The sequence below is a fragment of the Anser brachyrhynchus genome (assembly GCF_964034855.1).
Source record: "Anser brachyrhynchus genome assembly, chromosome: 2".
Taxonomy (NCBI): Eukaryota; Metazoa; Chordata; class Aves; order Anseriformes; family Anatidae; genus Anser; species Anser brachyrhynchus.
Genome location: NC_137695.1, coordinates 32,824,888 through 32,851,263, shown reverse-complemented (window position 1 = coordinate 32,851,263; position 26,376 = coordinate 32,824,888). Strand labels below are relative to the sequence as shown.

At 36.2% G+C, this 26,376-nt stretch overlaps 1 protein-coding gene across 1 annotated transcript in view; it reads right to left on the bottom strand.

Annotated features, from left to right (window-relative positions):
- HDAC9 (histone deacetylase 9) overlaps positions 1–26,376 on the bottom strand; it is a 480,503-nt gene that overhangs the window by 76,188 nt on the left and 377,939 nt on the right. The window lies entirely within an intron of this gene.

Sequence of the window (26,376 nt, the reverse complement as noted above, 5' to 3'; positions counted from 1 at the left end):
TGCAAAAGAAATGTAGTAGGCCTTGTGGTCCTAGATCAATCATACCTCTTTCAGTGGTGCACATGGAAGAAGCCTTTTATTTGTGCAAGGCAATTTACAGCAGAACGGCAATTCAACTCATCCTGAGAGAGTCATATTGCTACAATGCTAATCCATTTGCCAATACAATCACTTACACCAACCCTTCATGTTGCCAGGACCCCTGAGGAAGGTCAGAGGAAAAATCAAGATGAAGTTTGGGATTTGGGAAGAGCATCTAAAAACTATATTTTGATGTATCTGAATTTGCTTTTCCCCCATGAACTTATGTCTCTGGATTTCTGCTACAAAACTGAACTGCTCACACCTCTTTTAATCATTTTTGGATCCTATTTGCAGTGATAAATTGGATAGTCTCCTCAACAGCATGAAACAAAAAAGACTTTTTATACCATATGTTACAGTAATAAAACAGAAAGCTGTTTCCCATTATTGGCTGGTCCATCCTCATGTAGTCAGTTGCCTCGGAAACTGAGATTGATTGTAATTTCAAGAAAATGTAAGAATGAACTGAATCACATAGTTCCCTTTTTCAATGTCTGTCTCAATTTACAATGTTGAAACTAGCAACAAAAACATCCCTAAGCATGATTTCCACTTCTAGAGTTATTTTTGTTGCACTTATCTCTCAGAGTGACAGTCAAAATAATATAACTGAGATTGGATACATCACAAAATAACAGAGAAGTTTCAGAAAATATCGTAACAAATGTAAGTCAAAAGTACATTCAAATATACTTCATTAAAAAAATAATAATAAAAATAAGAAGAAGAAGAAAAAAAAAGTACTTCCAGATTTAATATCTGGATCACACAGTATCTAGCTATCATATAATTAAAATTTTACATTGTGTCCAAAAACTTGAACTTTTCTCAAAGCCAAAATATATTTGATAAAACACTCATTTTCCAAGTATTCCACAGCCCCCTTAGAAGTTCATAATCCTTTATCTCTGAAGAATTGAACTTTAATTAGCTTTAATGTGCTTACTGCAAAAAAGAAGGGAGTTACCACTCACTTATGAAATCCTTTTGTCATTTTAAATTCCTATATAAAATTACCAAAAGAGCTTGTAAACTGTGCAAATGACTAGTTCAAAAGCAGCATTTTTCCTGCTGTTATCTTTGGATTACCAACAGTCCCAAAAACTCTGCAAAGATCTTTTTTCTGCTTGAGTTCTTCACTTGCAGTTGCCAACCTTTATTTAAAAACAAGGAATTTTACACCATCTGAGAAATTTGGCACTCACTTCCCATCTACTCTTTGTTAAAATTACTCTTCCAACATAAAATTGCCAAACCTGTCACAGGGAGTTGTGCAATTACAGTGAATAGGAGGAAGTTTTTATCATTGCTAATACATGGGAGGTGATCCAATAGATTTTTAAGTTGTGGCCCCTTCAAGAAAGGTTAGAAGACTCCTGGCGCATGAACAAAAAGAAATTGTCAGCCCTTCAGCATGAACTGCTAAGGAAAAAATTACTTATTAAAATTTGTAATCTTTGTATAGTCTTTCTGTAAGATAGCTCAGTCTTTGGAAGAAAAGAGAAGAAAAGAAAAAAAAAAAGAAATGGAAGGGGAAGGGGAAGGGGAAGGGGAAGGGGAAGGGGAAGGGGAAGGGGAAGGGGAAGGGGAAGGGGAAGGGGAAGGGGAAGGGGAAGGGGAAGGGGAAGGGGAAGGGGAAGGGGAAGGGGAAGGGGAAGGGGAAGGGGAAGGGGAAGGGGAAGGGGAAGGGGAAGGGGAAGGGGAAGGGGAAGGGGAGGGGAGGGGAGGGGAGGGGAGGGGAGGGGAGGGGAGGGGAGGGGAGGGGAGGGGAGGGGAGGGGAGGGGAAGGGAAGGGAAGGGAAGGGAAGGGAAGGGAAGGGAAGGGAAGGGAAGGGAAGGGAAGGGAAGGGAAGGGAAGGGAAGGGAAGGGAAGGGAAGGGAAGGGAAGGGAAGGGAAGGGAAGGGGAAGGGAAGGGAAGGGAAGGGAAGGGAAGGGAAGGGAAGGGAAGGGAAGGGAAGGGAAGGGAAGGGAAGGGAAGGGAAGGGAAGGGAAGGGAAGGGAAGGGAAGGGAAGGGAAGGGAAGGGAAGGGAAGGGAAGGGAAGGGAAGGGAAGGGAAGGGAAGGGAAGGGAAGGGAAGGGAAGGGAAGGGAAGGGAAGGGAAGGGAAGGGAAGGGAAGGGAAGGGAAGGGAAGGGAAGGGAAGGGAAGGGAAGGGAAGGGAAGGGAAGGGAAGGGAAGGGAAGGGAAGGGAAGGGAAGGGAAGGGAAGGGAAGGGAAGGGAAGGGAAGGGAAGGGAAGGGAAGGGAAGGGAAGGGAAGGGAAGGGAAGGGAAGGGAAGGAAGGGAAGGGAAGGGAAGGGAAGGGAAGGGAAGGGAAGGGAAGGGAAGGGAAGGGAAGGGAAGGGAAGGGAAGGGAAGGGAAGGAAAGGAAAGGAAAGGAAAGGAAAGGAAAGGAAAGGAAAGGAAAGGAAAGGAAAGGAAAGGAAAGGAAAGGAAAGGAAAGGAAAGGAAAGGAAAGGAAAGGAAAGGAAAGGAAAGGAAAGGAAAGGAAAGGAAAGGAAAGGAAAGGAAAGGAAAGGAAAGGAAAGGAAAGGAAGAAGAAAATAAAATAAAATAAAGAAAAAAAGAAAAGAAAAGAAAAGAAAAGAAAAGAAAAGAAAAGAAAAGAAAAGAAAAGAAAAGAAAAGAAAAGAAAAGAAAAGAAAAGAAAAGAAAAGAAAAGAAAAGAAAAGAAAAGAAAAGAAAAGAAAAGAAAAGAAAAGAAAAGAAAAGAAAAGAAAAGAAAAGAAAAGAAAAGAAAAGAAAAGAAAAGAAAAGAAAAGAAAAGAAAAGAAAAGAAAAGAAAAGAAAAGAAAAGAAAAGAAAAGAAAAGAAAAGAAAAGAAAAGAAAAGAAAAGAAAAGAAAAGAAAAGAAAAGAAAAGAAAAGAAAAGAAAAGAAAAGAAAAGAAAAGAAAAGAAAAGAAAAGAAAAGAAAAGAAAAGAAAAGAAAAGAAAAGAAAAGAAAAGAAAAGAAAAGAAAAGAAAAGAAAAGAAAAGAAAAGAAAAGAAAAGAAAAGAAAAGAAAAGAAAAGAAAAGAAAAGAAAAGAAAAAGAAAAGAAAAGAAAAGAGAAAAAGAACCCTAAGTTACTGTAATATTGAGGATAGCTAGAAAAAGTCTGTGTATGTAGTTATCTAAGTTGACTTTGATTTTGCAGTCTTAATTTCAACACTTTCTGTCTTTTGTGAATGCATAACAACTTAACCAAATATCTAGAATTTGATGTTTTTCTTCTCATTTATTGGGCAATTGACTTCTTTCTTATTGTTAATCCAGCTCTATAAATTTGACAGATTTTGCCAGTGATTTGCAATGAATTTTCTTATCTAGTGCTAAATAAATCATGTTTTTGATATTACTTACACGGTGTTGCTTTAAAAAGACATCGTAGCACAGTAGCACAAATATTTTAAATTTGATGCCATAGCCTTAAAAAAGATAATATTTTTAATTTTATTTTTTCTACTAAAAATCTTGAAATTTAAATTGTAAATCTTGAAATTTAACTCCATTCTCAAGCAGCAGTTGGTGCCCTGAAACCAAGAATCCTGGCAACCTGTCTATCCAAGTGGAAACACAGAGTCAGGAAGGAAATAGTTATCTCTGAAGAGACTTGACTGTGGAATGAGGACTGGTAAAGCCAGCTTTCCCACCACCTCATTGCACTGCTTTCTTCACCAAGAAAGCAATGATAGAAATGAGGAGTATCAAAGAGCAAAGAGTACTGAAAAATAAGCTGATCCTGCCAAGGCTGATATTTTCATATTCCCTCTGGCTCTACTCCATTCTCTTTAAATTCCACTGAATCACCAAAGGAGAACTTTGACCTGATCATGGGAAAAAAATAAAAAATAAATTAAATTAAGAAAAAAACAGTGACTAAAACAACAAATGAGAAGTACTCTGCAGCTTGCAATCTAAGAAGCATTCCTTTTAGCAAGATTGCTAACTACTGGTAAATAGAGCTCATGTATGCTTTAAAGGTATTAGGAAACTACTGCAGTTTACTTCTAGAATATATACTTCTAGAATACTAAGTATTTCCAGAATTCATGCATGAACCATACAGATAAAAAACATTTAAATTTGAAAAGGGTATATGTTGTTTCATCAGCTACAGGGTATACATGCATCTTCCAATTTGGCTCCATATCTAATTGCAAGGGAAGCCAAATCCTGATATGCAGTTGCTAGAGAGTTGTGCTCTCTCTAACAGTTCCAAAATTCTCCTTCAATAAGTTGAAACAGTCCATTAGAATTTATTTTAAGTTTTCATGTAAATGTAAATAATGATTTATTGTTAAGGGAACAAAGAACAGTTATCAGACCAGAGTAATAGGAGAAAAAATGGTATTCTTGGACAAATGTATAAAAATATAATGTCCATTTATGTTGTTATCTATGCATTCTATTTTAGGCTCTGTACAGCGCTTAAAGGAAGTATATACTAACAAAGATTAGACCTCAGGGTGGGAGGGGGTGGGAGTTGAAGTTTGGCTTGTATAAACATGTAAATGTTCTGATGTTTATTTCAATCTTATCTATGCAGGTCACCAATACTATCAGAATATCCTATTATAGAATCTCTGTTTCTAATTCTAAAGTTTTGCCTGAACATTTTGTTAAATCCAGTTAAAGATTTGGTTTATTCTGAAGTTAGACTGATGGTATAAGTTTCTTTTTTTATTTTATCCAGACTAGTTCCACCATGTCTTGTGTAAATCATTATAGTCTTGTCTCTCTCACTTCATTGGGTTTTTGGCTTCCATCTGTTTTCTCTCATCTTTTCCTCTTCTCTTTCTCATCTACATTCTCTTTCTACTCTGTTTTCTCTCATCTGCTTGCTCATTACTATTAGACGAGCCCTCTGTTTTCCCCTTTACTTCCCAATTATCTCACAGAGATGGAGAATGAACGAGACCTGAGAGCTTCATTCTCGGAGATACTGAACAATTTCATCAAACTAAAACTTCTTTTATTTATTTATTTTTAAAGAAAGTCTTGGATGTCTTCACTAACCTAAGCAAATTACTTTTCTGAATGTTGTCTAACATATAGTGTGTTTTTATTCCTGGAAGCATTAATTTTAATTAATTAATGGAGACAGTTCATAGAAACGTGCTTTTCTTAGAAATGTGTAATTCCCTAGGGTCCTATCTGTACACAGGTAAGCACAATATCACAGTATGTACTTTACACTGAAGGGAGGCTGTGAATTTTGTTTCACATTATTATATCTGTTGAAGAACATTCATGAATGTATTCATTTTAATGTTAGTATAATTTAATAATGCTGCTGTGGTACAAGCAAAAATATGATTATTTAAAAAAAAATAAAAAGACATTCATTTAAAATGTTTTAGAGTCATGGCCCAAATATCTATATTATTCTATCGCTGAAAATGGCTTAACATGGCAGGTTTAATGCTCTGCACATTTACGCCACCATGGATGTCATAACTCCCTGTTGTGAAGCTATAATCCAGCCACTGATGATTAGGGGGATTCATTAATCCATAAACTGGATTCAGTCACAAACTTCCTGCGGGAGTCACTTGAAACTACCTTTCTTTCTTAATAAAGAACAGTTCTTCACAAATGTTCAAAAATTGTACAATAAAGTACTGAACTTGCAGAACTGTGGGTATAGACACACTCATTCTTAGGGCCTTCACAAGTTTCTCATGTTTGTGCACTTTGCCTTGTCATCTCTTCAGTGCTTCCTCTGTGATAGACATCCAGAGCTGCAATGCCAAAGGGACTTAGACAAGATCATCACCACAGCATCCAGTCCATCATTTAAATGTGCACAGGTGCGTAATTAACAGAACTACCTATACATTTCTATGTCTCAGGCTTGGGAACACTGGTTGGACACTTAACTGAACTATCAACTTCAGTGAAGTCCAGCTGTGTTGTGTCCCTTTTCCTTGGGACAGTTCCCATTTGCAGAAAAAGGCACTTCCTCCAGATAAACACTCCTGAAGTAGAAAAGCCCTATTTATCTTATGAGATTTACCATTTATACAGCAAAGAGTTGAATCAGTTGAGGCTTTCTTTCCTAACTCTGTCCTTCTGCTTGTGCTGTCCAAAGGGATATTTTCAAGATTTTGAGAACTGGAGGGCCAAATAGTAGGTCCTTGCTCTTCCCAGTGTCAGTGAAGGTGGAAAATCATTGCAAACTCGTGCCCTTTTTTCGTGGAGAAAACTGGAAATTCCAGAGACTTCTACAAATTTGCAGAGGATACAAATGGGATTAAGAGAGGCATTGATTACAGAGTCCCTACCTCTTCTCTCTGATTATGAAAACTATCAAAGTTTTGAAACAGTCTGGAGAAAGGATCATTCTTCTGCTTACAACAGTGTACTCTCCACTGCATGGTGAAAGGGCAAGTGACAGACGAAATTGGCTGACTTGGAGTTTAACAAATAAAATTAGCAGTGTTGTTCCATGTCATTCCACACTCCATGACATATTGTACTCTAATTTTTAAAGCTCAGGTGCTAATGTGCAGCACTGTCAGAGTAAGGGGTTGCTACTGAAAGTGGTAATCAGTCCTTTTTGCTTTCAGAGAGGCTCTATTCTGAAGGCTGGCATCTATGCCACAGCCAAGACAGTAATACTGTCTTACAATAGAATGCTGGAGTCATGAACCTGAGTGATTTGGAGTTGCTCTACTTATAAATAGATATTCAGGACAGCATTTTTGGAACACAGCCACCAGAGTGTACTCTATTACAGAATAAATCACACTGAAAAGATGCTCCCTGTCAAACTGGAGATACTTTTAGAAAAGATCAATTACAGAAACCATCACATTTATGTGACTATTTTTACCTCTACCAGTGACACAAACTTATTTCATACACACTGTAATATCCCAGATGAGTTCCCCTAAGAGTTCACACAGATCACAATACCACTGGCTCTTAAATCTAGTGGAGAGGTCTCATTTTTTATAGTACAACAAGGTACAATTAAGGCATGATCTTCCTCCGACAGGTCTCAGATGATCACTTTCAGCTCTATAGGGAATGTGTTGAAATTTAGCTATTTAAAAGATCTCTAGCCAATGCTTCAGCTGCTCCAAACTCTCATAAATATTATCAGCTCTAAATTTCTGGAAAGGGTCACTGCTGAGAGGTAGTCCCTTCAGGAGTATATGGTACAACTTGACTAAAGTACAACCTCATCCCAGATTATTATTCTCATGTTTTTAGTCTAAATGCAGCCAACAATGTTGGCTGTGGAAGGTGCAGTACAAGGATATAACAAAATATGTGCAACCAAAGTGGCAAACCTCCCACTTACTTCATCAATAAACTGAAGCGGATACCTTACCTAGGGATGTGACTACGCTGCACACTGCAGCATGAAGAAAAGATGTCTCTGTTAACTTTAAAATGAGTCAGCTGGGATACAGAAAAGCTTTTGCCACAGAGGCACTCAGTTTTGTACAGACTACTTTATATTGCTAAGAAAAGGTAATTTATCTGAGCACAGTGTATTAGTCCATTTAAAACTTCTCGCAGTCTGAAGGATCAGCTTGGAGATAAACTACTTATAATGTGTTTGTTTACACTTTGACGTAGTGCTGTATAGACAAAACCAATTAGCACTGGTATTTCATGATAATTATATCTTCAGGCATTTCACAGGTAGCTTGAAACTGGATGGAGTACATCTACAATTTCTTTGCAGGTACAGAATAGGCATGCTCCAAAAGACTGTTTTAGGACAATATCTCTAATCAGATTGGAACAAAATCCAATTAATTGATTTTTTTTTCCAGAAGAATGTGAATAATCATTACCTAGAATAGAGATGAGTTTATCCAGAAATGGAATGCAAATGCAAATGCAGACTTACACTGTAGGATTCTAAATGTGCACTAAGGATCTAAACAGTCATTATATTTCATGGAAACAGAGGATTCAGTTCAATTACCTATGCAAAGCTATCCAGCAGCTTTTGGGATTCACGGGGATCCCGCTTGGGCACGTGCTGGCATGGTGAAAAGGCATAGATCTTACAGAGGTCCCGTGCCATTGTTGTCAGCCACACCAGTAAACATCAACTCCTCCAGCAGTTCTCACATGGCACTGGACACATACGTTCTGAGAACTGAATCAGGGTCCTAGTGGGTGCAGGCATGCACGAGGAAGTCGTTCAAATAACCAGTGTATATCCCTGTTCAAGGGTGATTGACACAGTTCTCTCAAGTCAGTTGAGTGTATCACCTGGAGCACCACAACAGGAACCTGAACCCCTTACTCACGTGGAGACCCCTACATTGCAGGCACATGGCTGGATGTCTGAACTTGGCCCTGAATTCCTCTCTGTTTATATACTAGCTTTGAATCATAACCTAATGTGAAGTAAGAAGCCAAAAATCACAACTGCATCAATATTATTGAGTACATCAAGCTAAAAACTCCAGCAGAGAAACCATTCTAAGAAACCTTCCACTGATGCTATTCTCCAGCCAGTCTTAAGGAACTAGGGCAGAAAAGGTCTCCTGGGTAGAGAGCAGAGGAACTCAGCCTTCTTTTTCCAAATATAAGGTCATCTCTTGTCATGTTCAAAGTAGAAAGGACACATGGAAGTGAATCACATCTGTATAATCGAAGTTTTCAACTAAGATCTCAAAACGTAAGACTGCTTCCCACATTTTCCTTTAGGGTACCAGTACAAATTGTTTCTACACAGTAGGCAGAACCTTCTGTTTCCTCTCAATAGCTTGTATGCTGCTGATTTTTCAGTGCAAAAATCATAGTCTAATCTGGGCAGCTAATAATGTTATAATAAATTATAACAAAATTACCTGAATTTTAAAAAGAATAATAGCATTCATAAGCAGCATGTGCAAGACAGGATTTAGCACTTTCTTAATCCACAATCTTTGCATAACCTAACGTACCACAAATAGTATGGAACTCTAGTTACACAATAGCTTCCATTAAATGTAAATTAGTTGTTTTTTAACTGTAAACAGAGTGAATTATTAGTCACTTTTTAAAGATGACTAAGATACCATTAACTGCAAATTCAATGTAATGCTTCATGTTAGAGTTACAATAGAATTTCACTCCTATTAAAAATACTTTAAGCACAATAATAAATAGAATGCAATGGGAATTGTTTTAAATTTTTAAAGAAACATTGAATTTTTGTGTATTTTCCTGTGTTTTATTACAACACTATCAATCACTGCAGTTATTTTGGAATACTGTACATATGAATTAAATTAAGGCACCAGAGCTATTAAGAGAAAAAATGCAACTAAAAGCACCCTGTTTTTTGTTTTTGTTTTTTTTTGTAATCCTAAATCTGACCTTGCTAACAAGCAGGTGCAAGACTTCACACTACAACCAAGAACAATAAAGAAGTATGATATCCTCATTTTTCTTCTAATTGTTACTTTCTCTAAATCATGTTAACTCCCATTTGTTTTACGTGATATTCACAATGATTCCCTTTTATTCTTTTCAAGTTTATTGTGGCCACAGAAATAAAAGTGCAATCCTTTGATCTCCCACATCACACACAACTAATCTATGAGAATATAGCATATGCCATGATATGAGAAATGTATCCCAGCTGAATTCCTCAGTCAAAAGAATTATGTACCTATGGCATCCTCTATGAATGTTCTCTGCAGTGAATTATTCTTACTGTTGTTACTGAGTACAGCAATGAAATGTCACAGCCAAATAGCCACATGTATTTACCATAATTAATATTCTTATTAAGATTTCCATTGACTGCCTGCCTGAAAGTAATCTATAATTACATATATAGGTAAAGCATCAATTAAATCTTCTTAGTGGCATTTATCTTCCAGTTGCTTTCTTGTTATCAGGTAGTGAAAAAAACATTCAACGTTCAACAAAACACAGCACTATCAAAATGTATGTCATGGTCACTGCATTTAAAAGTGACTTATTGAACACAAGTGGCTCAGTTTACCTCTTCCTTACACTTTCTAAAATGATGTACAGAAAGAATAATGAAAAGTAGGATTAAAATCTAGCTTCAGAAAATTTTAACAGACAGATTCACAAAAGGATGATAGCTAATGAAATTATTTATTTATTTATTTATTTATTTATTTATTTTGAATTATTCATTTTAAAGATGCAAGAATTAGGAATTTCACAGAATTATCAAAAGCACTGAGGCCCAACATTTAGTCTTGGCTCAGGCATTGATTTGCTGTGTGGTCTCTACAGTAACTTGAAAATACACAGCACAACACCATTACATCAGATAATGGCCACTTTATGAATTTTGTGTTAGGCTTTCCTTTTTAAAATTGCAGATTTACAAGCAATGGTAACTAAGCTCTAAGGTGGAAATTATGAAACTCTATAGCCCTCAGCTCCCACATAAAAAAGACACTTTTAATAATAATTGTTGTACCAACTTAAAAACATTGTTGGAAACCTTGGCAATAAGTGACTTAAGCATCCAGGGAATTTTTTCTTGCAATAAAATGCTTCCTCAGTCACTATCCCCTGCTTGATTTACACCACCCACCTAAGCTTAAACAAAGTTTGTAGACAGATGTGCAAAGGTCAGATTAAATCGCCATTAGATTTTATAATCCTGTTACTTCTGTTGAAGACATCATTAGGCATATGTGCAAGGTATGAATTAAATCACTAATAGATTATATAATCCCACTTTTCCTAATTTCCACAAAATGTGGTGAATGTAGCTGAAGGTACAGTCAGACACAGGTCATGGACACTTACACCCTCCCCCGCCTTCTCACTGTCACATCATTGCAGCTCATGGTTATGCTACTTCTGTTCAGAAAAATAACCTTTTTTAATTTATCAAAACATCAAATGTTCTGTACAGTTTTGTTAGGAGATTCTGACTGTATCTTACCTAAGGAAATCTTTCTTCAGAGTACGGTGTTTACTGCAATAAGAAGTAAAAGTTTCATTCACAGCAGTAGTAGCTCAAACCACCTCTTAAGAAGCATGGTATCAAAAGGGAAGATTTTGTCATTATATAAAGTTATAAAAAAAAATGAGAGCAAACAAAATCTACTGTTTAATAAAGAACAGAACATCTGCAAATCTGGAAATACTGCTTATAGAAGCTCTCACACTCTCATGCAGTGACACCTACACTATTATTTTCTCACAAAACAACCTTTTGTATTAGAAGGGAAATCATTGTTTTCTGATAATTGTAATGAATTATGATCATTTCCAAAGATATTTTCTCCTGGCTTTGTGCTAATAAAATATGCAAGATATAACTAGCTCCCTGTGATGCTGGCCATGAGTTTAACAGGTTAAAATTTCACAAAATGTTGATAAAAGTATTAAAACCTGCTGCTTTTCTTCAAAGCGTATAACCAATTTGCCATTCTACTAACATAAAACATGTTAAAATGACAGGGCATATGAAAGGGAAGAAAAACAAGAAGCCTTCAGGCTTCTTAAATAGGAGTCCTTTGTGTTAAAAAATCTTCAGCTATACAGACATAAAATTTGCATTATAGCATATATTTTATTTATAAAATAATACAAGGTGGAACTATATCAAATTACAGAAGCCTTCTTTGTGAAACTGTTGCCTTAAGGAAAGAGCTGAATACTCTGCAGAATGTATCTTTACGACATTTCTAATTTTTGTGAAGGAATCCAAGACATTTTCAAGCTATTAAGAAAAGCAGAAATATTAGCTCCATAAAAAGAACAACAACAAAGGAAATAATAAATAAATAAATAAATAAATAAATAAATAAATAAATGTAATGCTCACATAGTAGATAGCAACAGAATTGATTTTTCAGTCTTTTCTAAACTTCCTCCCAAGTTCATGGAAATAAAGTTTGTGTATCTTGATCTGAACTTCACAGTTCACAGAGCCTCACCAGCAAGTAATATTCATCAATATTTCTTTTATTATGTGCTAGTGTTGGTAATATGGAATCTGGCCCAAATTGGCCTATGTTACACACTTTCATTAGTCTCAGGAGGCCCAATCCTGCAAACATTAATGCACATGTGTAACTTTACTGAGCTTAGTAGCCTGACTGACTTAGGAACATAGAGTTAACGTAAACATATTCAGCCACGCATCTAAGCATTTGCAGCATCTGTCCCAGGTTTCCCAACAGCAGTCTTCCCAGGGACTTCAGTGGCCCCAGATACTGACTCCTGAAACCTGATAGACGTCCCTCCCACTATAGAGTGTCTAGATCTGAAAACTCATTCATGCACATGAGTTCGTTCAGCTTCTTTTTTTTCCAGCAGCACCACCAGCTGGAGCAGCTAAAGAGATTAGGACCAAACTCTGAAAGTAATTATCCTGAAGAGAATAACTCACAACTAACATTGCTAAAATACCTCAACTGTTGCTTGCTGTTACAGTATTTCACAGGAGCCCTTCTGTTTTTGCAGAGCACATTACAAGTTACTCTCAAGATATCAGGCTGGCTGCAAGGAGTCAGTTCTGTAGGGTGTCAGGTCTGCAAACACACCATAGGGGTTTCCTCACTTATTCCCACTTCAAAGAAGCATTAAGAACAATTTCTCTTTATTACAGACTTTAACTAGATTTCTTTCCTCTGTGATGATTAATTAGGCGTTTGTTACAATTTGCCTTCTTTCCACCTCTAAGAATAAATGTCCCCTTCTGCTAATCAGACACAAACAAAATGTTTTGAAAAGTAATCACTTGCTAAAAAAAAAAATGGAAATTGGGCTTCTGTGTTGTGAGGAATGTACACACATAGCACAGTGAAATTTAACACGGGTAAATGATCTGACTACCTCAAAGTGAAGTTTTTGCCTTCCTACAGTGGCCTTTCACCCTGCCCTTTCCTCCAATCTGAGGAGAGCTGATGTTGATGGAACATATAATGGCTCCTTTCCTGTGTAGTAAAGTCAGCAATAAAGCTCAGTAATTAAGGTGACCGGGGAGGCCCAGCCCAGCAGGCTAGTGGTGTGGCGAACACTTTCAGAACTTCAAACAATATCAAAGTCACTGAAAAACGGGCCTAGTTCAGGACTGGTTTGAATTAAGCCTCACTTCCACACGCACTTTTCAAATCCAAGCTCAAACAAGAAAGCCAAGGCCTTCTGGATTTCATTAGAGCCAATTATCTTATCTGTTTCATCTCAGGCCTGACCCTAAGGCTGGCAAACAGCTATTCAGTGCGTTTGTGTGGTTGTTTGAGAAAGCCTCTAGCCAGCCAATGGCCTGAGGAACTGCTAATTAAAACACAGTTGCCCCCTGCCTCTAGTGATTAAATATTTTCAAGCTTTTGTAAATAATTTTTCCATTCTTTGCCCCAAGCCTCAGAGGTCCAATAGATGCAGTAATTTACTTAGTTTTTCAAAGAATGCTGCTGGAAATAAAACTATAATAGAAACTTAGGAAACTCTTATATCTTGCTTAACTCCTGCAAGTGACATTCTACAAGCTTGCAAAACATGTATACTGTTTCTTATGTAATTAAGCTTTAATAACCTTATTGTGTTTGAAGTGATGCAGTGTACAGCAGACCCTACATTTTGTTGATAAGCATCATGTTTCCTCAGATGTCAACAAGATACGCATGCTCATGGGCTTAATGAGATCACGGACACTGCAGAAGTGATACTGAGCAGTATGTGTGTTCCTGAGATGGATGAACAGGAATGGATCATACTTTCCAGAGCCTGTTTCGAGAAGGACTGCATCCTACCAGTAGCATATCCGTATGTTTCAGTGGAACAAGAACAGTTCCAGAATACAGGTCTATATTACAGTTTCCCAAATAAAATCAGGACATTCATATAACAGACAAAGAAAGGCATGTCTTCCATCTGGGCTAGAGGTCTTGATTCCTCCATCTCCCCCCTTTCTAGACCTGCAAAGACACTCCTTCTCTGCATCAGATCTGGGGACCTGGAGGGAGGCCTAGTTCCAGCCTTGGTCCCAGTAACTCCACTCCCTTGTATGATTGCATGTGTCACATGCAGCCACTGCCACCAGTACTGGGGGTGTGTACTTCTCATGCAACATGATGGGGAGAGAAACACCCTATCTCCTCCTCCCATTCTAGTAGCTAGAGTGGGCATTACATACAAAACACATCCCAAATTAACCTTTTAACTGTTTAAATCTTGCTATTATCCTTAATAATAATAAATATATTTGTATTAGTACATTACATTGAAGCCACTGTTATGAACAACAACCCCATTGTATTAGACTGCAAAGAAAAAGCAAAAAGATGACTCCTGTCTATACATTTTGGGGAACTATAGGCAAAAGCTAGAAAAAGTGGACAGATTTTCTTAGAGGTCATCTTAGCAGTAGAGGAATTCAATTACTGTCTAGTTTTGTGGGAGGCAATATAGCAAAATAGAACACTAATAAAAGATTTCAAGGAGGCTTCATAATTGTTTATGAGAATACCCTACAAGCATTATCACCAAAAAAGCAGAAAACTTGTACATTGTATAACAATCTCAAATATGAACCTCATAGCATTCTGAGAAGGACATTAAATAAGAAAAAAAAAATGGCATCAGCTTAAAAATCACTAGCTGCTGAGAATGGTAGCATATTCTTTATTTCACACACATGCTACAGAAAGAATTTGCAAAATTTAGACGTTGCTGGGTTGTGACTTCCAACAGAGAAGGTCAAAGTTAACAAGAATTTATCTGGGTGACAGTCAGAAAGATGGTTTTACCTGTAGAGAGTGGCCGTATTGCTACTCCTGACTTGGGAGTAAAACTTTGGCAAGTTTGAGCCTGAACTAAAGGTAGACTTCCTCAATTAATTTATCATGGTTACTTTAAATTTTCAAGATGCATATAAGAGACATACTCAATACAGGCACAAAGACCTGAAGTAACCAGCTGACAAAGAATAACTGAATTTGCATATTGGATGTACTCTCCTCTAGACAGATGCAAAGAAGTAGGAGAAGGCACCAAGACCAAAAGCATAATAGCAGGGAACAAATGAAGAAAGCTGAAGGAAGGAAATATTTACTCCTCAAAAGCACATGTTCAAAAAGTGACTCAAAATGTTGGGTAAAGGCCAGGGTCTACCACGCATGGGAGCCAGAAAAGGATGAATTTTCAAGACAAAGATCATCAAGGTTAATAAAAGTGGATGATACTTGGGCTAGGGAAGATAAGGATGAAATATAGACTTTGAGCTTCGGGCTAGGAGGAGTTTATGCCAAGAATGGTTTCAGAGGAAAGGAAGGCTGGGATTGTGTTCTGAAGAAGGTCTAGAACTGAACTGTATGACAGGCTGCAATCTGTACACTCAGCAGTCTTGAGGATAGAGAAGGAGAAAGTAGAGAGGGTGATAGAGAGTTTAACAGTGGTTTTTCTTTTCAGTGAAATATGATTGTATCACTTGCGACAATAGCCTGTTATGAGGGGAATGAGAGGTTAAATAGATGAATAAGGGAAGATAAAAGTTTTTGTCAGATTGAGATCAGAAGATGAAAAAGAATGAGGCCCCTGGTGCCAAGTAAAAGAGTTAGAGAAGAAAAGATGAGTAGCAACTTTGTGATCAGAGGCAGAGGACAGAGCTATGGGAGGGGAAGGGGAGTTGTGGCTGCTGTGAAGAATTTGATGAGTGGTTGAATGAATGACTCCAAGAAAGAAATGTGAAAGAAAAAGGGTGGGAGGAATTTTTAAAGAATGTACTATTAATATATGTCTAATCACTAAAACACTATTGCTTGAATAGTCTGGTAAGATAAATGTTTACTGAATCAGTCCTTACTTCAGGGAAGCAAAACAGAAGAGAACTTATTTCTAATGCATTGAAGTCATTAAACTTGCTTTGCAGAAGCATAAAAGGCAATATTAAAAAAAAATTTTTTCAGTGATTTTTTTCACAGGGGCCAATGACTGAACTTGACACAGAGCAAGTCAAAATTAACTAGAACACTCATCCACTGCATGTTTTTACTTTTGGGGCAACTTCTTAGCAGTGGTCTACCTGATGGTACAGTGTGTGCAAATTAAATCACTCCTTTCTTGATCAGAAGGAAATCACAGAGACTTTGAGCTGTTACAAAGTTGACTTTTTTTTTTTTGACTTTGTTTGTTACAGTTTCTTACAAGAATTGTATTGAAAAATAAGGGAAACCTGTTTAAACAATTTTTCTTTGTAGAACAAAGTGAGGTAAATGAACAGATAGCAAATTGTCATTTTCGGATCCAAGGGAAACCTGTTCCATAGAGAGTTCATCATATATGGAGTGAAGTAGATGTTAATAAAGCAAGGGGATTGAGAAATCCCTGTCACACAGGAATTGAAGCACTTGCAGAGATTTAACAATAGTTTCTTAATCTGTAAACTTCTTGATTGGTAATAGGGAGGCAATTCGTCTCCACTCTCCTGTCAGCCTAATAATTCATGATTGGAAGTGTAACTTTTTCATGAAATGTACCCTTTTACTACAACAGAATATTTTTGTAGGTGTAAATCCCTAATGTTTTTCAGAGGGACACCTTTTTTAGAGTAAGGATAAAAATAAATTCCAAATAGCCTGACAGCAAAGGCATTAACTTCAGATGCAATTATGTCAGGTTCAAGTCCCTGATTTGTAAGAATGAGGTAAGAAAAATTTTTTTCTATCATTCAGAGATGAGATTTTTCACCAAAGTTTTCTTTTTGTTGTTGTTGTTTTTGTTTGTTTCTTTCTTTCTTTCTAGAGTAATGTCCTCACCATGAGGCTAGAGATTAACATTGTCACGAAAGGGTTTGAAACACACTTAGTTGTTTTCTTGGAAGCTTTCAAATAGTTTTGGTTTTGTTCCAGTGTAGAAGAAAATCACATGTCAAAACCACGGACAGTTGCTACTTACTGGAACTGCTGTCTTTAGTCAGCTCTACTTAGTAACGCACACCCAGCACAAGAGGGAAAAAGCAGCAAAGACCAGTGAATTACTGATGGGGATAAAAGAGACAAACAAGCTGTATCTTTCCTTCAGTACTCCACCTTATATAATCTGACATGCATGTACACTGTAACATGACATAGGATAAATGCTAAGCAGCTTACCAACAGTCCAGGCGTAGCTATTTTCAGTCTGTTTATAATGTGCTGTAAATTGCTTGGTTTCATTTTTCATTAATTTTTGGTACACTTGCAATTTTGGTAACTTTATTTTGACACTTGATATCAATATGTGACTAGAAAGATTGTGGTAGGCAAACATATGAATCAGGTAATGAAATACTTTAAAAGCTTGGTTTGTTTCAAGCCATGGCAATTAATGACAGTGCTTGTATATAATCGGAAAGATTTGGTTGCTTAATTATGTTAAATATAGTCAAAGTATCTAGGATCATATCTTGCCACGTTTACTCCATGAACAGCCTTTGCTTTTTTAATGGTGACTCTTGCAAGAAGTTACAATTGAGTATAAGTAACAACATTACATTTTAGCCGTGAATTATGCTGGTGTGCAGAACTGAGAGGTGCATTAACTAGTGCAGTTGATGATTGATTCAATTTTAAATCCTGACTCTAGTAGAAGTAAAATTGAGTATATGTGATCACAGAACATAGACTTCCCTTTTCATGAAAAAATACACAAATATGCCAAACATGGTAAATTACTCTATGACTGAGCTGTTTTCTTATATTGCCTGTAAGAAACAATTCATATCTAGGAGCCTGAAGTTTGATAGATTCCCTCACACTGAGTAACAATCCATTCTTCAAGAAGCTGCATTGATTTAACGGGATTACTGGTGGCCCAAGCAGTACTGCTAACACCACATAATCATGAGTCATAGACCTCCCTGAACTTTTTCATTAGATATCTTTTTTTTGAGACATACATGTTTTCTTAGTTTCAAACATTTCTTTTGCAAGACTAAGAGCTGACTTTTAAAAGTAATAAAATACTCAGAGTTGGGGCTCCAACAACATCCAGTAACATGAAACCTCATAAGATCTTGCAGCACTGAGCAGAGTGCTACTCAGCATAATTCAGGATTTCAAAATCTGGGTCTTGCCAGATTTTTCTATTTTTCTTTGGAATTAGTGGAGCTTTATTTACTAGAATATGTTTTCTATGAAAAAGGGTTGTTCCTTTTATTCAATTACTTTCCAGCAAAGTGTAGCACAGGTACAAAAATCATTAAAAAAAAAATAATAAAAAAAAAAACCTCCAAGGAGTTATTGATGCAAAAACATGAGAACATCTATAAGCACAGACGTGCCCCAGAGGTATCCACACAAACTTATACAGAGACACAGGTGCGTGAGCACACACACAACCTCACAATACCTCTTTGCAATCCGGCTTATGTTTGAAAGGAGGAAAATAAAATCTTCAGTTTCTTTTTCTCCTTGAAGTATTAAAAGAAGAACAGTGGAGGTCTCATTAGCTAAGCTGGCTAAAGAAGGCATGAATAAGAACTGTGTAGCTGAAAGGCCTCTGTTTCTGCTGTTCTTGAAACAACACTCCTGTCTGATTCTGGATAATGGGCTTTTAATAAAAATATCCACCAAAGGAAAACAATTAAACAATACATAAAGCACCAGGGTGCAATCTAGTGGTTCTGTTACAGTCTGGAGCTGTTCCAGCAGAGAACATGTGGATATTTTTTACAGGCTACAGTGTAGTTCTCAAAAGTTATTATAAAGCAACAAAATTTAAATTGGAGCTGGACATCTACACAATTGCTCAGTGTTGCTGTAGGACTTTTAATTTAGACCTGAAATTTATCTCCATTTAAATACCACAGATATTTTGACTGTTAGCACAAAAATATCTTCTGTAATCGTGCTGCTTTTTAATTTCTTCCAGGATGTTTCTGGTGGTATTTCTCACCTTTCCATCAAAGTATTTGACAATGTGGCAATTCTTTATCCATACACTTCCGTTCTTTCATCTTTCTGGCTTGAAAAAAAATTGAAAAATATTTCTACTGGAGAAGAGCTCAGGTACTTTTTGGTACTTTTAAACTACAGGCCATGTACAGCTTGGGGTTTTAATCAAATAGTTTTTAACCTGAACCACATAAACCTGACACATGCCATATTTTATTATCCTTTCTCCTCCACCCCCTACTCTGCCATGTCAATAAAAGAAACTGTGCATCTGTAGAAAAGTAAGCCGACACTAATTAATTTCTCTAATGAAAGGTTTCATTTCTGTAGTTCCAGTGAATGAAAGGAGCGTCATACGTAGTTTTAAACATCCTGATACAGTAAAGGTGAAAATTTAGGGTAGTTTGGTGAGAAGAAGTTAGATTTTCCAAATAAAAATAAACGAGTAGAAAGAACAAGAGGTTGCAGGATATAAACAGTGTTGCCAGGTTTAGTTTTATGGTGAACTCTGAAGTATAACAAAATGTTGAAAAGCTGTTTATGCCAGTGTTTCAAATGCTTTTAACTCTGCTTCTCAGTTTCCCAAGGACTCTCTCCTTATCCCCACAATACTCATCTGAATGCTGAGAATATTTGTCAAGAAACAAGCCAAAAGCATGATAACTTACTATTATTACAAAAATAAATATATCATACAAAGCCACAAATTCTCAGGACTATTAAGCATTTACATATGAATGTTATACTCCAGGCAGATTTAAAAAAAATAATATTCCAAGCAAACTTCTACCTTCTTCAAACTTCTTCAAAAGGAACTCTCAGGCACTTTTAAGTCATCTCTTTTTTTTGGCTGTTTGGTGTACCTTTCTTTGAATACTGCTGAGACATTTTCTATGGCAGAAGGGAAAAGAAAGATCTCTTGTTGAAATGCTCATCTTATAACAATGCTCAGAAGCAGTGGACAAAATCAGAAATGAGCAACTGATTGCAACTCTGACTTACGACTCTGCAGAATGCTGTGGATGACTGCAAACTATATACATATGTACAGAAACCATCACATAGATTTCCTAGAGCTTCCATAACTGTGTTCTGTTTAGTTATATTTTTCTGCATTATGCTCATGACCATGCAGAAGGATTGTGGGTAATTAGCACTCTTCAAAATGTCCATCTGCATTTGGGTAAATCATTACTGGACTCTTGTACATATGACTCAGAGATTCTGACTTCCTCTTTATGAAGTGAAGTGCTGAACGCATTGCTGTCAGCAAATAGACAAGAAATAACAATCACTGGGGCAATCCAGTGATTACAAATTAATTACCAGTTATTAAAAAGTTAAATATTGGGAAATATATATATTTTTTCCATTAGTAAAGATAAACACGGCATTTTGCTAGTCTCAGGCCATTAACAATGGAGTTCAACATAACAATGGATAACAAAGTAGATTAAGGTTCTGAAGATCTTAGTTCTTTCTGTTTGCTTTTATTGACTCATGAAGCAGAGTAGCTAATTTGGCTTTTTCATTTCTCCTCCCATATTTTTGCCCTTTTATCTCATTGCACTGCAAGTTCTTGAATGAGAATCTGACCTTAATGCAGTTTTTAGACCTAGCCTACTATAATATAAACTCAGCAGCAGCCTCTGGACATTGTAGTCATAAAAATAGTAGTATTAAGCTATGAATATCTAGAATTACTGTTCAGTAGAACTTTCTTCTCAAAAACTATTTTTTGTGGAAATCATTTAACATTATAACAATATAGCACTGTTCTGTGACTCACTGTAAATAAAGCTAGGTACAGCTAAGAAAACTTGATTTTTGTCTCCTACATTCTTTCGTTCTGTTTATCAGTAACTAGGGTTTCTATTCAGTCAAAGAGATATACTATATTGCAGAAGAGTGATGTCAAATAAAGCCATAATAGTATTCAAAATAGTATAAATTGGTGGTTCGCCCTCATGTGGTGTTTTAAGCTCTTTTCTAGAAGAGTTTTAGAGATGAGCAATTAAAATCATTAGGCAATTAGATGATTTTCTAAATAAAGAGAGATTGAAAAGACCAGAAATACTGACTTTTAAGAGAAGAAAAATAACAAGGGATATGACACAGGGAATGCAAATGCATTTAAAATAATAAATATGCACAAGCAAGAGTGTGCCCTTCATCTGCAAATGTAGCACACAAACATATGGACTTCTAATGAAATTGGAATATTAGAGATCTGAGCTAAAAAACTGAATTTTTGTTTTTCAGGCACACATATATAAGACCAGGAAACTCAATACCAACAGATTAAATGAATACAGAATCTTATCAGATACACAAAACTGATTAAGGTTGTTGTTTCCAATGCTTTAGCAAACAAAAAATTATGAAAGTAAATTTAAGGTAAAATTAAAGCAATGCATACAAATGGATACTATCTATGTGTAACTACATGAAACAGCATAGGTAAAGCATATCAATATTTTCTTTAAGTTTTCTCTTTAGGATATATGTGTGAATTTGTAACTTAAAAACTCAAAACAAAACAAACAAATAAACATAGACAGTACCTACACCAAAACAGAACTAGCAAGGAGAATATATTTGAAAAAGAACAAAATTGTATTTTAAGAATTTTTCATTTGAAATGTCAAAATGGAATGTCATCAGATCAGGAAATATAAAACTAAGACCAAAAAAGAGTCAGTATACATCAATGCAATCTCTCAAAAGACTTAATTATGCACTGTAAGATGATAAGACTACAATGAATATTTCTAAATGTTTTTGATAAGAGATTGGACTACAGTGAGTTTTAAACATATTTATTTTCTTCCAAAACAAACACTGTAAAAGATTGAAGATTATCTGTATATCTTTATTTTCTTTCATTTTTGCACTTTTACATTTTTACATACCTGTTTTCAAGTATGACTTTAATTTTGAATTCTCTTTTTTTTAAATGATTTTTTTGAGGTAATTATAAATTTTGTGCTGTATTTAAAATTAAATCATAGATATAGAAGTTCATCCCTAACTCGGCCTTAATGTCACCCATGTCTTTTGAATTTGCTCACCTTATTAAATTAAAATCATACACATGGCTGCTAAAAATCAAACTCAAAGATAATATTATCATGAGCTACTTCTAATGATTCCAAGAAACACACATACACACATTTCATTTTATGTATGCTTTTATGGCCAGGTTCACTGACATGCTGTGGGTGTTTTATGCTACTCTGGAGTAGAGAGCAAAGCAGCCAGAGCATACTGGCTGGTTAAGCTAAATTTACAGCTCCTTTGTTGAACAAAAGCAGTGCAAAGCAGTTGGAAGGCACACCCCAGTTTCCTTCTGTCTCTTGCTTCTCCCTCACTCTTCTTAACCCTCACATTTTTTTCCATTTCCTCCTGCGTCTGCTATATTTTGCTCTACAGAAACACATCTCTCCTGTCCTCTGTAAACTAAGTACATATATGTACATGTGCACATGTACAACACAGACCTGCTACCTCCTTTACTGAGCACATCTGGTATAATGCATAGCTTATGAAAGTAATTATTTGAACATTAGTAGTTGACCATCGCTCTTGTTTTTTCTATAGCTGTTGGCAGAAGAGAGTGGATCACATTCTCATAAACTTGAGTGTAGAATCATCTTCTTAGAAAATAGCCACCATCTTCTATTGTTTTCAAAGAGATTAAAGCAAATTTTATATAGGTGGAAGTAAATGATGAAACATAGCTCTCTAGAGACGAAGGCCTTAAGAATAATGGAAAAGAGCTGTGGGGTTTTTTTTTTTGATATCATAGGGGAAAAGAAGTTGTGGCTGCCCTTCAGGAAAAGGGCATTCTTTCAAGGAATTTTGTAGATAAAACAGTTTCTTAACTATGACAAAAACAAGCAAAACTTTTCTGGCAAAATTAAGGGGTATATTGATTTGATTTTTGCACCTCTTTTTCATTCTGCAGAAACTTCTAACTCCTACATTTTCTACTACCTCCTTGTAGTTAACATGATCAAACATATTTTCCTACTAGAAATAGAAAATAAATGGCAGGAAAAAGATTTTTTTTATACACAAGAGTTGTCTTCATCTTCAAACTGGTTCCAGCCATTTAAATTCGATTTGGCACTATATGGAGTTAGTTTAAAAAATACAGTAAAGACTCTTCATGTAGCACAGAAAGCAAAATGGCAGACACAAACAAGCACCCTAATTTCTTTAGCTTCCACTAGCGTCCCACTGGAGCCACTCACTCAGCATGATGTTGAAGTGATTACTCGGTGTTATGCATCTAATTCATCTTCAACTGTTCTGCATTTTTACACAGGGAAGCTGCTTTTTCCAGAAAAGATAGAAATATTTTCTAGGACAATTTGGAGAAAGAGAGTGAGGTGAAATCTCATTCAGTCACAACTGGATTTGCTTAAAATAGATCTATGCAGCTGAAAATCACAAATATTCAGTTAGCTGCATCTATATATAGATGTGTGTGTGTGTATGTAAATGCTCGTACAGTTCTACATATATTCTGCCCTAGGAACTATATAAATGATATCAGCTACATCATCATATATAATACCTGATTATATGCAAAACTCTAGAAGCAAACAAAAGGACTTGGTCTCTATTTCTGTGGACATTATCATTCAGAAGGATCTCTGCTGTGAAATTTGACAGTCAATCAAGCAGTAATGAGTTACCTAGTGTCAGGGTTGCTGACACTTCAAATATGTGCTTAGTGCAATTCTAGGAAGAAACTAGGGCTCTGCCAGTGAGAAAATAAAGGTTATGCGTACCCCCTTGGAGACTGTTAGATGATTTTAATGCAAATTTCTCAGCTCCTAAGGACTCAAAGAATTAGGCTGTCGAAGCTGCCAAAAGCAGGAAGCCTCAGCTGTTCTCCAACTCAGTTCCATCTGTCTGCAAACTTACTGACACCTTGGTTATGTTGGAGAGGAATTTCACCAACACGCTCTCTTGCCTTCGCTAGGGACTGAATCCTACATGTCCCCTCTCCCTGCTGGGGAGTAGGTATGAAGAGAAAATCTCTCCATTTTGTCCCTTCATATTTTTCTTCTCAAAACTGAGGATATCCAACATTTTCCCTGTCACTTGTTTAGGAACAGTTTCATAACTCTGTCTCTAAAATCAGTTTGAGAAAATATCAAGCTCATTTTCCTATCTACAAAACTCACTGTATATTTTCATAAAAACTGACCTGTTGCAGGTCACAACTCCTAAGCAACAGCCAACTTGATGACTTTTTAACCAAGTCTTCTATTAATTTTCTTCAAGTTTCTACCTTCCTTTCTATCTAAGGCAAAAGGACTGAACTGTGGATCTCTCATTCCTGGCCAGTGTCTCACAATTCTGTCCTGGCCAAACTGAGAATGCAGGTTACATCATCTATGACATTTTGGATCACAGCAGGGATAGATTCTGGTTTGAAGATTAAGTGCCTCATCATTAGGGGTGGTAAACCTATCTACCATTCAGACCAGATCCACAAAAAATGGTTTATCCTACACAATTTATAGACCTTTGTGTCCACCCTTCAGAGTTCCATGCACTTTGCTTCACTGAGGCCCACTCAAAACTTCCCTAACAGGCATACTACGCAACAGTAAGCATTAAATTTGGCACAAAGACTGTGCCTGGGCAAAAAGGAGCTTACGATGTAGGGAAACATTTTCTGGTTTTTCAGCTCTTTTGAAGAAAAGGAAAACAACAGTATCTATTGTAATGAGTCAACAGAATTCTATTTCTAAAACACAAAGAAACAAAAAAAAATAGCAGTTGACTATTTAAGATAATGACCCTTGCCCACATTAATTGCAACATGAACTGGATGCATTTAAAATTATTTAAATTTAAAATTATTTAAAATTATTAACATTTAAAATGCATTAAGTTTTGAACCATCAGCAATTCTTTTAAGAGAGAGCCTAATCATTACCTTGAATTTATCTGCTTTAAAGAAAAAGCATAATTAAGCACTTATTTTAGTGGTATATCTGCAAATGATTAGTCATTGTGTAGTAGCTTACATGAATTTTATTTTCCTGAATAGTGCACATGCAAAACAGCAGACTGAAATTCCCTTTAACTCCGAGGCAAAGTAATATGTACAACAGTGGTATTAGTTGCTCCAAAATGTTTATGAATGTGCTTAAACTACAAAGGCAAAGAACATTTTTGAAAAGGTATTCTTAAGCCCAGGTACTTGCTGTCAGGATAGAAGGGGTGCCAATTGTGGTTGTAGTCTCACTTATTTGAGTCTTCTGTTCAACGAGTTGAGAACACCATTCTCCACAGTACTAAGATGGCCACATTACCTATATCATTATTGGGATAGGTCAGATACAAACCAGGAATTTGGGGCTGATCATACCAAACATTAGTATCAGATACCAATACCGGTGATTTGAACCATCCGGTTCATAAAATCTCAACAAAGAATACAACAGACCTTGGTAAGAGCCCAAGGGAATACTGAAGTATAGAAGATTTGAAGCATGTCACTGACTATTTGTTTATACTCTTTTTACGTACAGGCAAATGTTGTAAATAAAATTCAACCCTTTTTCACAATAACAGTGTAACACTGTGAATGTGTTGGGCCACTCTGTGTGCAGGTCCAGGGTTTGGACTTTCAATTCAGGTGTGTTATTTATCAGATCCTTGGCATATTATTTAATTGACTAAACAGGAGTGCTTCGGAAAAAAAGCAAAAATGAATTTATACTTTTTGTGATGCATTTTGAATAGAATACAGATCAAAAGCTACAGAATGTAAATGCACTACTTCTTGGAGGTGATCAAATAGATGTGCTGTCTCATTGCCTTTCCTTCACATCATCTTTCACTAAATGAAACCTCATTTCAGACGTAGTATTTGCCCACTCTTGAGAGGCCAGTGTTCACTAAACCCTTCCACTGGACTGCTCAACAATGAGGTGAAACAATGCATGTAAGACGGGACTACTGGAAGACTAAAAGTACGTTTCAAACTGCTCTATCTCCTCTGGTTCCATGAAAATAAGACTAAAGATTATGATGCATCACCTATGAAAGAATACAAACTTAATTAAAATGAGCTATTGAAAATGAAGAGAAATACAGTATGCAGCATTTCCTGTCATTCCTGAGAATTGAGAAATTTCAAAATTGTTTACTTTTTAGTAACTAGCATTTTACTGAAATTCACAGAAAATTACAATTGGTCAAATCTGTGAGAACCACCATGGTAAGAATTTCAAGCTAATGAGGAATGCTGGGATTGGACCATACTTAATATTACTTTGTATGTGCTATACTTACGTGTAACTGCAATCGATGTGAACAGTATTTCTCTGTGCCAGATATCAATGATTACATTTAAATTTTGTACATAGAGGAGTTAGCAAGCTGAAAGTCATTTTACTGTCATGATACGATAATGATAAAATGAGCGACTGATTAAATCATTAGATAT